Here is a 19,451-nt window from a genome sequence, read left to right on the forward strand (position 1 = left end):
TGAACATTTGAATGGATGATTGTTAGCTGGATAGTTAACATACAGTGCTTTGGGATCTCTACGCTTGTATAGTATGTGTGTGTGTGTGTGTGTGTGTGTGTGTGTTTGTTTTTGTGTTGTGTTTATGTATGTGTGCGTGTTTGTATGCCTGCGTGTGTTTGTTGTTTTTTAGCAGTGCTGTGCTGTGCTGTGCTGTGCTGTGCTGTGATGTGCTGTGTACTATGCTATGAGAAGAGCTCCCCCGAAAAAAACGAAGTACGGCACAACTAAGCAGAGCGAAGCAAACACAGCAGCAAGTTTAACGAAAACTGGCTTAAAAGTAAAAGCATTAAACGTCGGTCTCGGACGGCAACCGCACTGCAGCCACCACCACCAGCACTACTGCCACTACCACCATCGCCATCGCCATCATCATCGTCATCATCATCATCATAATCACTTACTTTTTTAAAATTCACTTGCCTAAGAAAGAGAGATAGAGAGAGAAAGAGAGAGAAAGAGAGCGAGCGAGCGAGCGAACGAGCGCGAGAGAGCAAAGCATTGAGTTAATGGAGCTCTAATACGGTCCGCAGTGTGGTGTTGCACGAGTGTTGTATTGGGCCAATAACTCAATTTTAGAGTTCACTTTATCATGCAATAAGATTCTTGCTGTTGCTGTTCTGTTTCCTTACCGTTATTGTTGTTGTGGTTGCTTTTGCTTTTGCTTTTTATTGCATTAATTTTTTATTCTTTTCCTTATATGAGTTATACTCAAAGAAACCTCCAAAAATTCAAAAACATTCATAATAATAAATTTTACTTTAGTATATCGCGCTTACACACACACACAGACACACACACACACGTCCACACATCCACACGCATAATTAATTAACTCGTTAACGGCAGGAACATTTAGGAAACGGTAAAATAAATAAACATTAAATCAATTTTTAATACACTTGGGGTAGTGTTTAAGCGACGGTCACGGTAAACTTTGCTATTATGTTTTTCATAAAATATAATAAAACGGGACGGAGATTTATTTTATTGGCCATTCGTTTGACTTGCGACTCGCACGTTAAACATTTGAACTGAAAAATTCACATAAAACGAAAACGTTGCAAAGTTAGTTAGCTGCTGCTGTATTTACGATTGTTGTTCTTATTATTCTTCCAATTGTCGAGAAGTGCCACACCGAACTAGCCAACTAGCCAGCTCAACCATACCACCAGTTGGGTGCATTCAAATGCATTCGCAACACGCATCATACCGTAATACAAATAATCAAAATCAATGAATGCACTCCTCTTTTTTCTTCATGGGCAAGAGAACAGAACACACACGAGTTGAGTTGCATTTTAAGGTCTCAAACATGTTTGAGCGTTTTTACTATGATTTTCAAACTCAATTTTTGATTTGTGCGCTCTCTTCTCGCCCATTTAACTCATAGAAATGATAAAATTCATCATGTGGTGCTGGCTGGTGCTAGTGTTGTTGTAGTGAATGAAAAATCGCTTGAGTTAGTTTGATATAGTGTGGTGTTGTGTGTGTGCATCTCTCATTCAGCAAAGCGAAAAGTGTTTGGTTGTTGGTTATATTAGTAAGTGGTGGTGTTTGCTTTGGCCGCGAGTAGTAGTCGAAGAAAATTCATTATGGTGGAGGAGGGCAAAATTTTCTTATAGGCCAGGCAGCCAGCCCCTACGAACTGTTTAACATGTGTTTGCCTGGCTGTGTGAATAAATAAAACTTGCCTACACACATCTCTCGCTCTAAGTTGTTTTTTTTTTTTTTTTTTTTTTTTGGAAGCCAAAAAATTTTATAATTTTTTTTTTTTTTTTTTTTTTTTATTTTCTTTTTTAATTTTTTTTTTCAAAAAAAAAAAAAAAAAAAAACAATTTTCTTCTGTTTTGTAAATATTGTGGATACTATTCGGAATATGTATATATTTGTATCTATATATCTGTATATGTATATGTATCCATTTTCATATAACTAAGTTGATGTTCAAGTGTGTTTATGTTTTGTAACTTATTTCATTTAATATAAAATTTAATGCTATTTATGTTTTGAAATCGGGCTTGTATGGTTGCCTCTGTCAGTTACTTTTGCTAGTACATGAACAACTTTAAAATGTTTCAATTAAAAGTAAATAATTTGTTTGTTGTTGACATAGAAGTATAAATACGATAACGCGTCCCAGTATTGGCATCGACATCGACATTGAGTAATGTTTTATGATGAAATGTTTTATGAATTAATTTCTTTCATTTCATTATGAATAACTTAACGAATCTGAATTTTTCGGCGGCAAATCGCTCGACATGGGAACTAAAAGTTTTCTCAGAAAATAGTTGATGAGCAAATGACTCTAAGCCAAAAATTGCAAACAGAAAAAAGAATATTGGCTACGCATGTTTCGAAAAGCGGTGCTGTGTTCCATACAAAAGTGTGTACGGCCACCTCAATTACAACGAAATACGAACAAAACGACAAATGGATCTCGTCTTTAACAAAAAGTTTTTAGTTTACTTGAAGAAAGTTCCAGCCTTTGGACGACCTCTGGCAAAATTTCATGTCATTTCGATTTTCGCTTACCAGTTACTGGGGCTTGTGTTATTCTACCTTTGTTACCTTTAAAATAATAGAAAAAACAAAGTTCCGAGCGTCAAGTAACCACCGTTTTTGATGGGAAGTAATATCGTTTCAATTACGCCAGCCTGGCATGAATTACAATAGCTCCTCTCCATGGGAAACAGTGATTTACTATGGATTTCTTCTTTTCGTATCGACATCGCTGCCGGATGCAGTGGACGCATTTAGGAGGTCGTTGCATTAGAAACTTCAAAAAAAAAACATTGAAAATTATTATCGATACTTGGGAAGTGAAGTTCCAAAATGTAACAGTGACGTCGGTATGGTCTTTTCCAAGTAGATACCATGTTTGCTTGCAGTGGAACGAAACCCCGTGCCACAGTTCGCAGGTCAGTTAAAGGTCAGTTTTCTGAAGATCCTGCCCTCGATGCTTGTCCTCTATTTACAGATCTCAAAAGGATAGTTCAGAGAAAAATGTCTGGACCAAATGATATTCGCTTTCCAAAAACTAAAGTTTATTTTGAGAATCTCTACAAATCGTTTTGCAAAAATGCGTCGAAAAGTTCCAAAAGATTGTATGAAAGGTATCGCTCTTGAAGGTCGACTATGTCGATGAATAAAGTCGAATTAAAAAAACCGAATTATTGGGTTATTATGCGAACAACAACCAAATCAGCATCAGCCGAGTTTATTATCGTTGTTTTTTAAAATCAATTAAGTGAACAGCATTGGAATTAGTTGAGTGCCAAACTAATAGGAGACTTCTATAATATCGTTTTAGTTCGTTACTGGCACCTCTCAGGAAACAATTGAGGATAGGTTGGATTAGGTTTTCATTACCGATTCTAATATTTTGAATCTTTGCAGACAAACCATTTATTCTTCGATTCCTCAGTTGCCTTTCTTTATTAACTTTTAAGAGTCCGATTCCTTTTCTCCCTTTTGTTCACCCGCCCGCCAAATGGGCATATGTATGTAATTCCGTTTGCATTATCCTGAAATATGCATTAGGAGTTGTAAACATATATTTAGCCTTGGTAAACTTACTTCTTACTCAAATTAGTCCAGACAGTGTGTTCTTCCGCGCACGCGATTTTAACGATGTAAGCTAGAGTGTATATTATCGTCTTATTTGCAACATCTTGAAGTACGCATCAAAGTTCCAGAACTTATGTAAATTACTCGTAATCAAGTAAAATTCTGAATCGATTTAGCTACGTATTTTTGTGAGTTTACCCATATGTGCTTCTGTTAGTCTACTTATCCTATTTATGCAACCGCCCATTTGTTCATCATAGTGTCCCCAGGTCTGTCCCTAGCAGCGAAAGTTACTGTTAGTGATCTTAATCAGACTCGGTAAGTTCTCCCTTAGGCGAACAGCGCTTGCGTTTAATTTTCTACTCACCTTTATTGTGTATTTCTTCATTGTTTCGCTGATGTTTTCCTTGCATTAATCAATTCATTTGTCAAGCTATGCTGATTCCTCAACACCTTGGTATCGATTCTCTGAACTTTTTCTACCTCTGCTTGATGTTTTTCAAAAAACCTGCCAAAAAAAGGGAATAAAAAAAATCGCATTATTATTAAAGATTATATGCCTTCCTCTAATGAGTTGATTAAATCAGTTCTGTCGATTTTACTTTTGTGCTGCTTATAGTCAAAATCGCAACTAAATAAAGAAACTTCTTTCTTTATAAACTTTATTTCATGTTAAGATATGTAAACCTTTATGTGTAAGTTTATTTGATAAATAAATGTACAAAACAAAAAAAAAAAGAAGAAGAAGAAAAGATAGAAAGAAAGGCAAGAGAAAGAAGCGTGCAAGCAACTAAGTTTAAGAAGTTTATTTTGGCTGCCACTAAACAAACTTCTGAAAAAGTAAAAAATAGATAAATAAAACATACAACAAAGGAAGAAAACCACACACTAATCGTAAGGACATATATGAAGAAAAAACTGAAAAATGTTTATATTTCAAAAAGAGAATAAGTAAATGTGCATCCTACAGTTTGAAAAAGGAAACTACACAAACACACATACACACTTGCGTCTTTGACGATACACTCACTGACTTTATAGCAAAGGCAAAAAAAAAAAAAAAAAGAATAAAGAAACAGAAAAAATGCAGTGGAAATATTGCAAAAATTTCAGTATGTGAATATGGATGAGCGTACACGTATGTGCAGATGAGTGATGATGGCCGTAGTCACGGCGACATTCAAGATTTTACCGTAAAAGCTCTCTAGACCTACCAATATGGCAGAAACCATCATATATATCGCCACCACTAATAAGAACTATAAACACTCTAGCACTCCGTTCAGCACATACACACAGGCACTACATTCCAATACATAGTCAATAGTAGTAGTAGTAGTAGTAGTAGTAGTATTTGGTACCAACATGAATAACATAACATACATATACCACTTTTACGAAACACATACATTGCGTCCGTAGTAGTCAAGTAAGTTAGTTATAAGAGCAAAACATCAGTTGATACAAACGTAAAAGCATCGACAAACTAACGCGCATTGGGGCGTTTCGGTGGCGACAGACAGAATAGCATCATAACCATTTAAAGTCATTCGAAAGCGCATAAAAGGATCACAACAATCGCCGAAATGGCCCATAATGAGCTCGTAAAAATTTTGCTACCTAATATACTCTCCTTCTACTACTGCAATCTTATATTAAAAACTTTTGATTTCGTCATGCTGTTGCCGTTGTTGTTGTTGTTGTTGTTGTTCTTATTGTTATTGTTGCTGCTGTTGTTGCTTATGTTTTTTTTGAAGTGTGTGCATATCGTCAATGAAAACATATATAGTATAGTTGTATGTGCTTCCATCCATGATTGTTGTTGCTTGACTTACTTACTTACTTACTTATTTTTCTGTCGTGTTGGGTGTCTCTCCTTCTCTTTCTCGTTTGTGCTTTTAACACGGATGTCGGTGAAGTCGTCGTTGTTGGTTCAAATACAATTTGATGGGACAAGTTTATGGCAAAGAATGTTTGTATGTTTATGATTGTGTTATTTTTTGTTGTTGCTGTTTTTGTTGATGAGGTGATGCTGTTCGGTAAATGTTTGTATGTTTACATTTAATAGGACATGGCATAAATAATGAGAGAGTACTGATGGAAATGGCTTTCAAAAGAAATAAAATGAATTGAGTAAATAAATAGAAGGACTCTTTACGTAAATAATTATTGATAATCGAACATTTGCGGATAAAGGTGCGTAAATTTTGTAACGCATAAACAATTGTTGGGACTGGTCGAACTTAAGCATCCTACAGTGATAGAGCAAAAAGACTTTATATCAAAACAGTTGACACTTGGTCCAATACCAAAAGACCCGGTCATCCGTTCTACTTCTGACCAATTTTGTCGACTTTGCGTGGCAGTCTATCAACGTACCACGAAGCCTCTAGAATTTCCATATAAGCAGACTCAAATCATGTCATCCCTATCTCCCGTACTGATCTAAGTGTTTTCAGCCTTCATTGTCGCGAAGACCCGCGTACATCCTACGAGAGCTTTTCTTCCGCCGGCACAAACCAGGCTCGTGGTCTCCGAAAGTACAATATGAAAGATGAAACCTGATAAAATTGTTGTCGACTTTGAGATCAGTCGTGAAATTTTTGCTGAAGCTCAGCACAAGGAAAGAAAGCAATGTAAAGCAAAAGCGAACCTTCTAAACCACTAAAGTTATTTGCGAATTAGAAGAACGAAATACCAATTGATTAACAGATGCCTGCGAAAGGTTTTATTTTTTCTCTCAAAGATTAATAATAGCTTCCTGTGTCTAAAATTATTTCCACCAGATCTTGGGCATTTTTAAGGTCGTTAAATGTACGGTTCCATATTTATTTCAAATTCACGATCATTTTAAACGTCGCTTTGGTACGCTCGACTTTTGGGCGGCGATTGACGAGGTAGTTTGTAGTATATCCAATGGGTCATAGTACATCGTAGTCGATTTCTCATCAAGGGACTTACAATGGAAAAATTATCGAGAGTATCAAGAGTTGTCTTTTTGCAGACTTCTTTACTCGACAATTAGCTACTGCGGAGCCCTAAGATTTATCACAGGTCTGTGTGCTTTAAAGGGAATCAGAGAAATAGTAGTGTGATAGTAGCGTCTGGCAGTGTCGGGGGGCTGATGTCTGCTTTTCATACATTCAAATCCATGGAGCAAGTTTGAAAGGCAGTCCATGACATATTTATCAAGATGCAAGAGTGCGCCATGACAATGCCGCGTAATATCGGCAGTCGAAAACTATGGGGACTACGGACGTTAGGATGTCCAAGTTACGCAAAGAGTGACCGTATCTATTTTTCAGTGCATGCGGAAAGTTCGCATGCGAGCAAACTGAGTTCCTGGTTGCAAATCGTTTCGGGGAAGATTGTGAGGACTGTGGTTACCCCATACAGTGAATAATTCTAATTGATAAAACCACACCCAAAACATAAATAAGGTAAACACAGCTATTTTTGGGAAAACTATTCCTTAATTAATATCCTGTCCATCGTGGGTGCTATATACACAAATCTAATTTACGGACTCGAAAAGCTTGATATAACATAAAAAATCCTTGGGGTCTATGTATGATCAATCAATCTATGCTTTTTCCAAGTCAGTAAACTTTGTGCCACTGTTTAACAAAAAATGAACACGAAGGCCCCTTCGAAAAAATTCAATCCATAAAAAGATATATAGATATGAAATTTTTCGCTTTTAAAACTATCCAATTATCGAGATTAACTGTATCGTAAACGCTTTACGGAAAGTATAGTGATGTTGTCATGAACGGCACAGGAGTGGTTCGATGTTTCCAAACTAAAATGTCGAGACATTGAAATCTTCGTAGATATGACGACAAAACCCCGTTTTATGCAGCTTGCGTAATTTCGCTCCATGTGGTTTTACCATCGTAATCAAAACATAACTCTAATCCTTTAGCTATACGATCTATTGCTCAAAATTCTTACCATACTTTTAAATCTCTATTAAAGGAAAACCCTCGATATATCTCTCTCGGTATCGGTTGGAAATCGTTGTGACTTTTCTATGTCTATTTTTACAGCTAACGTCACGACCTGGATGGGTTACTTATCAAAACAAGCATCTCCGTTTCTGGATAGGCAACACACACTGCTTAGTACCTAATAAATATGATCGTATAACTGTCAAAGAAAGCAGTGAATAATCATCGTATAATTCCATATATCTATTAAGTGATTCCATACAGTGGCTTTTTCAGTGCCCCAAAGCCGTTATATAATTCGTCCATCTAAACAAAAAAAGAGAGATTTATTTCTTTTCACCAGCTGCTCGATTAATCTCCGAAGCAATAACGACTTCTTTATAAATTTGCTTCGATGACTACTGATTCATGTGGTAACGCCCTAAGCGCGGTTTCATCCAATTTTTGTATCCAAAATCGTTAGAGAAGCGTTGATCTCGAACTGAAATTTTTTTGATAATTTTTTTTATTGCATAACAAAGTACGCATGATGGGATTACATTCTCGGAAATGAGTATTGTTTTCTGAGCAATTGAATCGGAAAAGTTTTATTGGCATGATGAACTTATTATGAACTCGTAATGTCGTTATTGCATGGCATATAAAATTTTCCATTAGAAATAATTTCGAGTTATTATAAACATGTTTGTGTGTAACGTTGTTTAACTGCTTTTAATAATTCAATTATCAAATTTACATTCCAACACAACAATTCATTCGACTATTAACAATTATCATTATTATCATAAGAGTGGAGAGTGCGGAGTATCATTACCATACCAGCAATTAAGTGAATGTAGTGCACACATAAAACCATTCACTTGCGCATATATCTACGAACATTTGATATTTCGGACAGTGAATGCTGCAGTGTTCGATGGAAATGTGTTCACATACTGGAGACCATCATTTCATACAAACATATATATATATATATATATATATATATATATATGTGTACACACATGCATACATACTCACAGGTGTATTAAATTTACAACATAGTGCGAAGGTGTAAATGCAGTTCAAAAGCTGAAAAACTGAACTTGAACATGTCGGAAATTAAATATACCCACCGACACACACGCACATGCACTCACAGCCCAACAATAGGCCAAGCAACAACATGGATGCAGCAGCCTCACTAAAGGAATGTTATGCTGAGATTGTAGGGTTAATGGGTACAAAAACAATTTCGGTTCGCTTATTCCTTTTTTTTCTATTTTGTTTTTGTTTTTTTTTTTTTATTTCGAATACAAATAAAAACGAAGTATATAAATATGCAGTATACATATTTACATACACAAGCACATATATGTATAGATACATTTATATATATATATATAAATAGATAAATACATATATGTGTTTTATACATGTATATGAAAGTACGTGTATATAGGCAAGAGTTATATTTGTGATCCTCGCACGTACACATTGACGCGCACGCATGGATTAACTTATTAAAATGCAATTTTAATTTGCAGTCTCGCGCAATTTTATTACAAAATTGCTCTTATACGAAATGATTATGAATGTATTGCATTGTGCATTATGTACACATGCACGTACATGCACGCACGGATGACTGGATGCTTGTGTGTGAAACTTCATAGATAAGCAAAATCGTAAAATGAACCGAATACTTGACTTCGGAAGGTGTCATAACCGATGCATTATTATTATTGACTGTTGTTGTATCCGACTGTCAAACTGGTCATAGCTTTTGCAAACAAATACATAAACACAGACGACGACTGTATAGGTCTGACTGAAATGCATATTTGCTTAGTGTTCTTATGGGACTGACTACAGCCGGCCAGCCAGCCAGCCAGCCATACAAGTAACAAATATGAAAAATGAAATGTAAATGTACACAAGCCAATGGATTAAAAGTTCTTTATTAACACTTAATAAATCACTAAAACAAAACAGTGCAAGTGCAAGCATAGAGAAGAACAAACGACGGGTACAGTCAAACGTACAACTGAGAATATCTGAAAGCGAGAGAGAGAGAGAGAGAGATAGAGAGAGAATAAGAGTGTTACAGTGGTCACATAGCACAGCAGAATGCTTTTTTTTTTTTTCTTGCTTATTATTATTTTTGCAGTTGGGAGCGCATTAGTTGGGTCATAAACTATTTCTGCCACAGCGACAGTGACAGTGTCAAACATAAATCCTCATCATAATTCATGGCATTGATCATCATCGACGAATATGCAATATTCGTTTGTCCGTTTGCTGTGCTGTTATGCTACTGATGGTACTGGATCTTGTTGTTGTTGTTGTTGTCGGATTTTTTTTTTTTCATTTTAGTATTTTTTTTTACTTCTTTTTTTTTTGTTGTTGTTTATTTTATGATAAGAGCAACACAACTGAAAACCTCACTACTAATAATAACAACAACGGCAGCAAATATGACAAATAGTTTAGCGCTTGTTTTGGTTTAGGAAGTGCTATGTCAGCGAACCGCTGTCTATGGTCATGGCTGAACAGAAATGCATCGCATTGAAAGCATTACCACCACAACTGGCGAAACTGTGAAAAAGAAGGAAGACATGCACACTTAAACTAACATAAAGTTTGCAATGCAATTCTGCTGTTCTCTCATACAAACACACACACACACACACACACACACACACGCACGCACGTTTCCACAACAAAGTAAATGTTTTCGTATGTTGATGCGTATAGTTTTTCTTTCTAGCTTTGCTATGCTTTTTTTTTTTTTTTTTTTTTGTTACTTATTCTGTTAGTCATTTTTGTTGTTTAGAGAGAGTTTCGGCTTTGAAGGCGCCACCACTCTTGGGTCATTAGCCTGACTGCCTGCCAGTAAGCCGATCGGCGTGCATATGTATTTTGTTTTCCTTTTCATATAATCGCACGTACGTGTACGTTATTGGTTCATGAAATAATCGTAAAGTTGTGAAAAATTTCATTTCGATTTGGTTGTGGCTGCCGTTTTTTTTTTTTTGTTTTTTTTGTTTTTTTTTTAATGTACACATGTTTGTGTAGAGTTTTTAATGAAGTTTATTATTTGTTTGTTGCATTATGATAACGCACAAAAAGGAAAAACAGATCATAATTTTTGCTACTGCTTTTTTAGCTCCATTATTTATATTTTGATGTGGACGTACATACAAATTTGTATGCAAAGATTTTTTGAGAATTTTTTTTTTTTTTAAAACTAAACCCGTTTGCATTATTATTGACCGATAATGACCTAAAATGTAAAAGTGATAAAAATGTTTAGATAAATAAAATTTTTATTCAATTATTTGTTGTATTTTGTCAGTTAGGTTGAAAGGTGCTGGGCCGTCTTCATAAAAAAATTTTAGAGTTAAAGTTCCAAGCAAAAGGAGATTGGATGGCGTCCACTGGGAATTTTTCCCTAGACGTTAAGCACTTGGAGCAAAAATTTGTCTTATGCCATTATTAAGGACCGGTTGTCGAGACAAAAACTTCCAAAATTTTCGTTGTCTGGAGAAATCAATCAAACAAAAGGACGTATCATGTTTTCGGAAAACAAAACGAAAGCCACCTGCAAGAGCTTTTCAGTCATTGCCAAGAATCTAAAGATCCTTTGTTAAGCAGGGTCACATCAAAAAATTGCTTGACTTTTAGGTGTTATTTGATTTAATATAAAAAAGCTTTGCCACCTGAAATTCTACGCAATTTAATCAAAACGCAACGCACTCTAGCCAGTTCGGACGACCGCAGATGAAACCATAAGCGAAAAACCTTATGGTCGAGCCGATGAAAAGCTTCTTTCTTTGTTGCAACTGTTACACCAATGTTCGAAAAGGCTATCCTATCCATTATAAGGGATGCATTGCATTGCCGCCAACGAGAGGGAATCTATGCAAAAATTTAAAAGAAACAACCGAATCTGGTGGTTAAAGTGGCTAACGTTTTGCACTGATGATGCGGGCAATAAGAGATCGCATATGCTTTCAATCTCTTATGGGGCGAATGTCGGTCCTGTCGATTGTACAAGAAGAGAAGCTACTACTACTTACGAACTGCTTTGAGGAAGAACATGTATTTAGTAGACCCGCTGCGATCTCTGTTGCCAAACAGAGAGCGGATTTAATTCTACAAAACCCTTTGGAATATAAGAAATAAGTAAAGATGTTGCATAGCCTTCAAAAGTTTGCAATTAACTAAAACTCTTCTTGGAAAAAATTTGAAATTCCCTTTTCCGTTGAACGATAAAAATAAAATTTTGTTGTGAACACCTAAGAGCAAGCGCCAAAGATTATTTAATGCACAAATTTTTGATTCGTGGTTAGTAAGTTTCTTAATTGCCAATCCGTTTGTCGATTATTAGGTAGTCCGGCAATTCCTCGCCGATTTTCATTATGAAATAAAAGATTTTCTCTTTATGTAAGGAATAAATAAACTTTTAGCTATGGATGAGTTGAATATTTCTTGTAGAAAGAAATTTCGCAAACCAATTTTGTTTGTTGTTGTTTGTTTGTGCGTTCTGCCACAGCATCAGTTCCATACAAAGCCTCTACTTCTATCAGCTATACGCTTTTGCAGATCTTTTACCTTTTTTGAAATAAAAAACTGAAGTATGTCTTATAAGCTCACTATGACCTTCCACGGCTTGCCTACGTCTCGCTACTGTAACACAACCATTCACTATAAAAGCTTTTCAAAAAATAAACATTAGCCTGCACCACATAACTATGCATGCCTTTAGTCCTAATTATCTGTCTGGCTACCTCAAAATGCTTTGAAGTTCTTAAAGTGAAAGCGAGCGTTGGTTATGGAAGAGGTAGACAAAACCATGTGCAGTCTTCCAAATGGGTACAATTATTTCTCCTCCAATTCAATTTCTCTTTTAAAATACTCACAAGCAGCGAAAGGGAAAAAACTATCCTTTTACCCCTATATTGAGGCTTCAGAGGTTAAAGAACACTGAAATAGCTTAAAACAATAAGTTCTTTAAGGACATTAGGAAATCTACTAATATAGTAATATTTTAGGAGTATATTTAGGGCATTAGAAAAAAAAAAAAAATTTACAAAAATATTAAAAAAATGGCAACACTCCAGGCATTCTCTGGGAGCATCTTTTACTTAACGGGCTATATGGCAAGCAGCATAATTGATTCAAAGAAATCCTACACATTTCTCTAGAAAATATAGTTTTAAGGAAACTGTAAGGAATACAGATGAAGAAAATGAAAATTCTCAGAGTTATTTCGCGGGTCGTTTGGAAAAATCTTGTTTAGAGGAAAACACGTTTAAAGTTTCAGGTTGTGTGAGAGACATGTTTTCTTGTCATAACAAATGTGTTGTTATTTTTTTATATTAATCGCCGATTTGACGACCATAAAACTGCCCTTCCAACTTCAAACATTCCTCTTCATTCCCTTTGCTCGTCGATTTTTTGCTTGAAAGTGCCTCTTGTGCTGCATCTGTCAAAGACAAAATCGCGCGTTTTACACTTTATATTATGTTCACTTCATAAGCAAATAAATAATTCTATAGCCGAATCCATAACGAACTCCAAAAACGTCGTCTCAAGCTTTCAATTTCTTGGTAGAGGCAATGAAACAATTTGGAATCGCTCTTAGCTTCCTACATACTTGAAAGTTACCTTCATGGAGCCACACTAACACATTTCTTTAGAAGTACTTTTAAATGAATAGAGGCTCTTTCCAAAAACATCGGTTAGGGCACTAGAACAGGCAGCAATGGAAAGGCAAGACATTAAGCTACTGCCACTTCTCAGCTGCAACTCATTTCAAATAAATATTCTTGTCGTAGCACTTGGGAGGATAATTCAAAATTTTCAAGAAAAATACTTTTTTCGGGTAATAAATTGTGTTCCACTCGTCCTAGAAGGTCAAAAGCGTCTATTAAGCAAAACAAAAATAATTGATATTTCGAAAAATGTACAGTGGTTTACCTCCTTAAACTTAAAATCTATATTTTCTTCTCATGCTCACACAGAGTAACTACTAAAGATATTATAAATAAGGATTACGTTATACACTCTTTTGCTAATGTCACCTTGACATAAAAATGAATCATAACACTAATGACATTTCCGTCATCTCGTACTTTTTACGATAAATTTTTCCACTAACGCTCATGAATGGAATTGAGTTTTGCTTCATCTTCATGAGCATCGAATCACGTGAAAAGCAATTTAGCACCTTTCAGATAAAATTTGTTAGAGAAACCTAAGGAGAATGCCATAATAATCAAATTAAGCAACAAAACGTTAAGCGACACCTTTCTCGAATGCTTTGTCATTATTTTGCTAATAATTTATTTAATTATAAAAACAAACAATGTCACTGATACCAACACTTCAAGTTAAAGATTGATCTCTGCTGCAGAAGATAATAAAAAAAAAGAAAAAAGTATTCTTATTACATAGTGGGCGTATTGACACAATTAAGTATTATTGCAGGTAAGCCCGTTAATAATGACAAACATATATCGTGTACATAATTTTAATGTATACATATAACGGCGTACCCTATGAGGGCGTTATGATGCATTTTTAATCGTTAGCATTTATTTCAATCAAAAGCAACAACAACAACAATCATAGCAAAAATGGCAATCGAAATCAGCACAATATACATAAATATATATATATATATATATACATATATATATGTTACAAACATTATATATGGAAAATTGTGTACATATTTATTAATCTAAAAAATATTAAGCTTTTAAGAGGTTAAAAATTATCAAATTATGTCAAATTATTTATTTAATCTATTAATTTCAAGCGTGATTTTTGATTTAACTTAAGTTATCGTTATTATAGGGCTTACTATTTTTTAGACAACTTGAATGAATGATTAACCTTATGGTATAGTTGGGTGCTTTTGCTTGCCCACATAACTCCAAGTAAGGCGTAGAGAAACCGTTTTAACTTAAAAAATTGCTACTTTATGTGCAAATGAAGCACCAGCCAGCCAGCCAGCCAGCCAGCCATCATCATCAAAAGGAGTCAAAGGAAAATGCCAAGAAGATATTATTTTACATTCAAACTTGCACGTATGTATCGTCTGTATATAAAAGAAAAAAAAAAAACAAAAGAAAAAAACAAACAAACAAACAAAACACAATTGTTGAATAGATGGATGGATGGATGGACGGATGGATGGATGGATCGATGGCTGGCTGGCTGCTTGGTTTGCTTGCTGGCTGTTTGGTTGGTTAGTTGACGGATTCGTTGGTTGGTTGCCTTTTTGTTGTTGCTGTTACTGTTGCTTACTTGCTTGCTTGCTTGCTTGCTTGCTTATTTGCTTGTTAGGTAGTTTGGCTCTTTGGGAATATTGAAGTTTCGCAAAAGACCGGTAGCCGCTTCATGCATACATAACTGCGATTACAATCAGCAACGGAATATTTTAAATTGCGATTTGAAAATATGTATTCTCTCGCATAAATATTTATATCAGAAAGTCTTTCTGCATTCATATAAAAGCAATAACACATACATACATGCATATATACATAAGCATGCAACGAGGGTCTACATTTGTCTGATTTGAAGTAGTTTTCACATTATTTAAAGTTTCAGTTGTGTATGTATGTATGTATGTATGTACGTATGATTGTCTTTTTTTTTTTTTTTTTTGGTTTCTCTACATATACACGTATGCACATATATATACATATTGCATTTTTAAGGAAACTTAATGGTTTTTCTATCTCTCTAAAGAAATAGAGTGATATACGATTACCTTAGAGTTCCCCAAAGACGACGATGGCGACACACTTTACCTGAATAAAGTTTTCTTTTTTTTTTTTTTGTTTGCGATTTGGTCATGTGGTCGCTTAGTTGGGCCTGGCAATTATTTTTAAGTGATTTCTCGTCATATAAAAACAGTCAACCAGCCAACCAGCCAACCAGTAAAGCTGTTTTTATTTTCATTCTACGTTCAAGAAATTAATTCAGTTTTGCTATATTTTTTCTTTTCCTAAGCAATTTCCCTCCCCATTAGAAGCTAATGGTATTATATATGCAGTTTTTCTTTTTCTCTTTTCTGCTTAGCAAGTAGTTGTCGTCAAATCGTGCCACTGCTGGTGGCACCAACTGAACGCATATATAAACATATATATATATATATGTATAGATTTATATGTGTAAACTCAATCGTCATGGACTTTGTAAACTCTACTTTGGCGGGCTTATACATACGTATATATACATATAATACAATGTAAGCCCGTATTCGGTATATGAAGTTTTGCTTACTGTTCCTTACTGCAAATCTCGAATGCTTTTGAATATGCTTAACAAATGTACACCTAAATGTTGCACGTTTATTGACAATCCGTGGCACGTCAAGTTATTCATCAATTCATCAAATCGCTTGCACAGTCATATTTACATATTGAATGTATTAAATAAGCCGTCGTATTTACCTAACATGCATATAAGTGCATATGGCAGGCATAGATATACCATACTTGCTTGACGGTTTTACAGTTGCTTATGCAAACTCTTTGTGTCTTATTATGGGGCTACAGTTTATTGTAAAAAACGATCAACTCACGATTTATTTGTTTATTTAAAATAGCTGCCGATAGACAATGACTCTTAATTGGTTTTCTTCTCTTGAACACTTCTAGTAATTAAATTGCATAGAACTGCGTGCTGTTCTAACGAAACAAGCTTTGCAAGATCAAATAAATGGTTTTCGTCTATTAGTCCCTACACAGCAATAGCTGTTAATTAAGAATTATTGGAAATCTTATGTTTCTTTTTTTTTTTTTCTAGTTTGTATACTAAGCGGCAGATGCGGGTAATTATAAACATGATGCAGATTCCATTAGAGTGGCATGCATTTTCCTTTGCGTCTTTAAAGCACACTTTCGAATATCATCGAAGAATATTGCAAAATTAGTTAACGTTCGAAGAGTGAGTGAGTGAGTGAGTGAGTGAGTGAGTGATTCCCATTACACAATTATTCTATACTCAGTATAGTTACTACGGTAAGAGACACACATTGTAGCGTTTTGTTAAGCCTGTGCTTCGAAGCGTTTACCTTCGATCAATTGTTATAGCTAATGCACAGGTGCTTATATGTCTCCCTTTAAGCAAACAACTGATCACAAATGGTCTTTAATATTACATCGCTTTCAACCATTATCGAAAGAATGTAGGGAAAAGTAATCATTATTTAGCTGCTTACACGATTTTCTTAGAAACGATCGCTTTTCGTTTAGTATTCTGCACAAAGAATTGGTTTTCCTTGCGGGTAACGCGCTAGAGTCTAAACTCAATGTCCCACAGTCAAACAAACATGATTATTGGAATTGAAATTCTCTGAGGTGAAGCTCTTTGCTCAAACAATTCGTTGAAAAGTAAAATGAATCCTAGACGAAGCCTTACGTATAAAAGGTGGCAGTGGACCGACAATCCTGGTGGAATAGAAAAAAAAAAAACAGAATTCGTGATCGACCATTTTTCACGGCTTTAACAGAACAGCTCTTTAGATCACTCAGCCGGAAACGGAAAACGAAGTCTGGTGAGGGGCGCCCTTAAGAGAACACCTTTTAAAAGTAAAATTATATATTAACGAAATACACAGTAATAGAAGTTAGCACCAATTGCCACATTCCAAACCTAGAACACTTTTAGAAAAGAAAAAAAAAAACGGAAAACTTAAATACTGAAAGCAAAAATGGAATAACTCAAAATATTTGCTTTTAAAAATAATTTATATTTTTTTTCGAAATTGATCGAATTGGAATCGACTATCCAATACTATCGGCCACTATACGCCCATCACGAGCGACATATGTAAAAAACATGATAAAAGAGATGGATTTATACAGACTCCCCCTTCTCGGCTAAAATTCAAACACGATTTACTGCAACTCTTGTGTGTCGGATTACCATCCAGTGTTCAAATCGTCGTTTATGGTTAGGTACGAACACCCTCACGAGTGTTCCTCGGCATCTATTGCGGTGCAGCTTGTGTTGATCGCAGGTGCTCAAAGCTTTCTATCTTTGTTACAGAAAAAGCATTAAGAGAAATTGTCCCCAGTTTCAACGAAGCAGAAATCTATAACATTGAAAAATTTTTAATATGCATCCTGTTTGGTTCTATTAACTTGTTACGCACGACGACTCTCCTAAATGTATCTACGTTCAAACATTCGGAGGTAGTGCACTTTTTCTCTCACCGATCCCAAATATAAACAAAAGCTTTTTCACTTTATTTTGAAATATTTCTAAAATGTAACAAAAAATTTCATTGATGTGCTGGCTGGGGCTGGCTGTCTACGTTTTAAATCATTTATTTTAGTACATGAACGAAAACAAAAAAGAATTTCGCTGTTTAAGTAATCATTATATAGATATGTATTTCACAAGTAGCAGAGAAGAAAGAAATCAATATATAAACAAATTGTACTTCCTCATGGCTTCTGGATTTTATGATGACTAATTAAACAGTGGGTGCAGTAATTAAATCAACTTAACTAGGCATTCGATAGGATTCGTGGGGTTCTATGAAAACAAGGTGTGCTCTCTTCACTGCAGAATTTTTGTCAAGATGCTAATAACCATAAGCACTTATACATATATATAAGTGAAGTTTATTTTATGGTCGATAAATTGTAGGGAAATAAGTAAATGTAATGCTTTTACTTATTGCTTTTTTTTTTCATTTACTTACGCAATCGTTAAACTTAACATCTTTTTTTTTTTTGGTTCGGTTACGGTTAACGTTGAAAAACGTGACCCACGGCTTCTCTGTTGTGAGTTTCACTTTAGGCCAATGTCTGAAAACTACAACATAGTGTTCTGCTTGCTTTACTGATAAACTTTCAATTATTTCGCTAACACGTGTTATTCAATAATTTGTAATTTTTTATCTCAATTTTATAAGATTCTAACCTTATAAAGGTATATAACAAGAGCGAAGGCATTTTTGGTGGATCGAAACCGCAAATGAATTTTTTGTTTACGTGGGAGTCGGACGTTCTTGTTTTTCAGAGAGAAGACAAGAAACATTGAATTTCAAATAGCTTCGTAAATGTGTCTTACGAGACGAAAATTTCGCTCAAGTAACCGAGTTTGCCAACCTCTTGCTTATAGAGCAACAGTAACACAGTAACCTCCTCGCAGCTGATATGTAGAAAGTGATTATGGAAGAAGGCTGGCGACTCAAACAATGAACGGCTTAATCTAAGTGATGAGCTCAGCTGTTGCAAACTTATGGTGAAAGCATTGATTTTGTCATTTTCTCTTTTCAAAAACATCAAAACCCTGTCGTTGACTGCGTATTTATTGGATCAGTTTTTCTCACTTTTTTGCTTACTTTTCTTAATTCGCCAAATTAATGACAAGAATTACTTTCTTCCTCCTAAGACAGATAGGTTGCGACATCTTGTTCTCATTGGTTATGACTTAAAGCAAGCCGGCTTCATTAGAGAATCCCGGGCTTATCTTCTAGATCTTTCTCTCTCAGTAAAGTTATTAGATAGTCTTATTGACTGACCGGCAATGCTTCTAACCTTTGACCTAAGAATTTTATACTCATAAACCAGAGCCAAGGTAAAAAAAATTTCGTATTGTACAAGCTGTTTAGGGCCGTGTGCTAAAGTCTAAGTGCTATCTACAATTTAATCTCTTTACCGGGCTCTTAATGTGCGACAACGGTCGTCTCGGCTGCTCTGCTAATACCGAATTTAATTTAATTTTCACGTCGGTCATCAAGCTTTTACAACTTTGCCTCGGCTCAGAGTAACACTCCTAGTTCCGATCGATGTTGGCTGCGAGTGTGCACTTCCGTATATTCAGTTATGCTAAAATTTTACACAAAACTTTAGTTCCGCTGGTGATAAGACG

General features: G+C 35.2%; 1 long non-coding RNA gene across 1 annotated transcript in view; it reads left to right on the forward strand.

Moving 5' to 3' along the window:
* The window catches only part of LOC119641701, a 219,114-nt gene that overhangs the window by 178,947 nt on the left and 20,716 nt on the right, over nucleotides 1-19,451 (forward strand). The gene's annotated exons all lie outside the window — the stretch shown is intronic.

Source organism: Glossina fuscipes, unplaced genomic scaffold, assembly GCF_014805625.2.
Source record: "Glossina fuscipes isolate IAEA_lab_2018 unplaced genomic scaffold, Yale_Gfus_2 174, whole genome shotgun sequence".
Classification (NCBI taxonomy): Eukaryota; Metazoa; Arthropoda; class Insecta; order Diptera; family Glossinidae; genus Glossina; species Glossina fuscipes.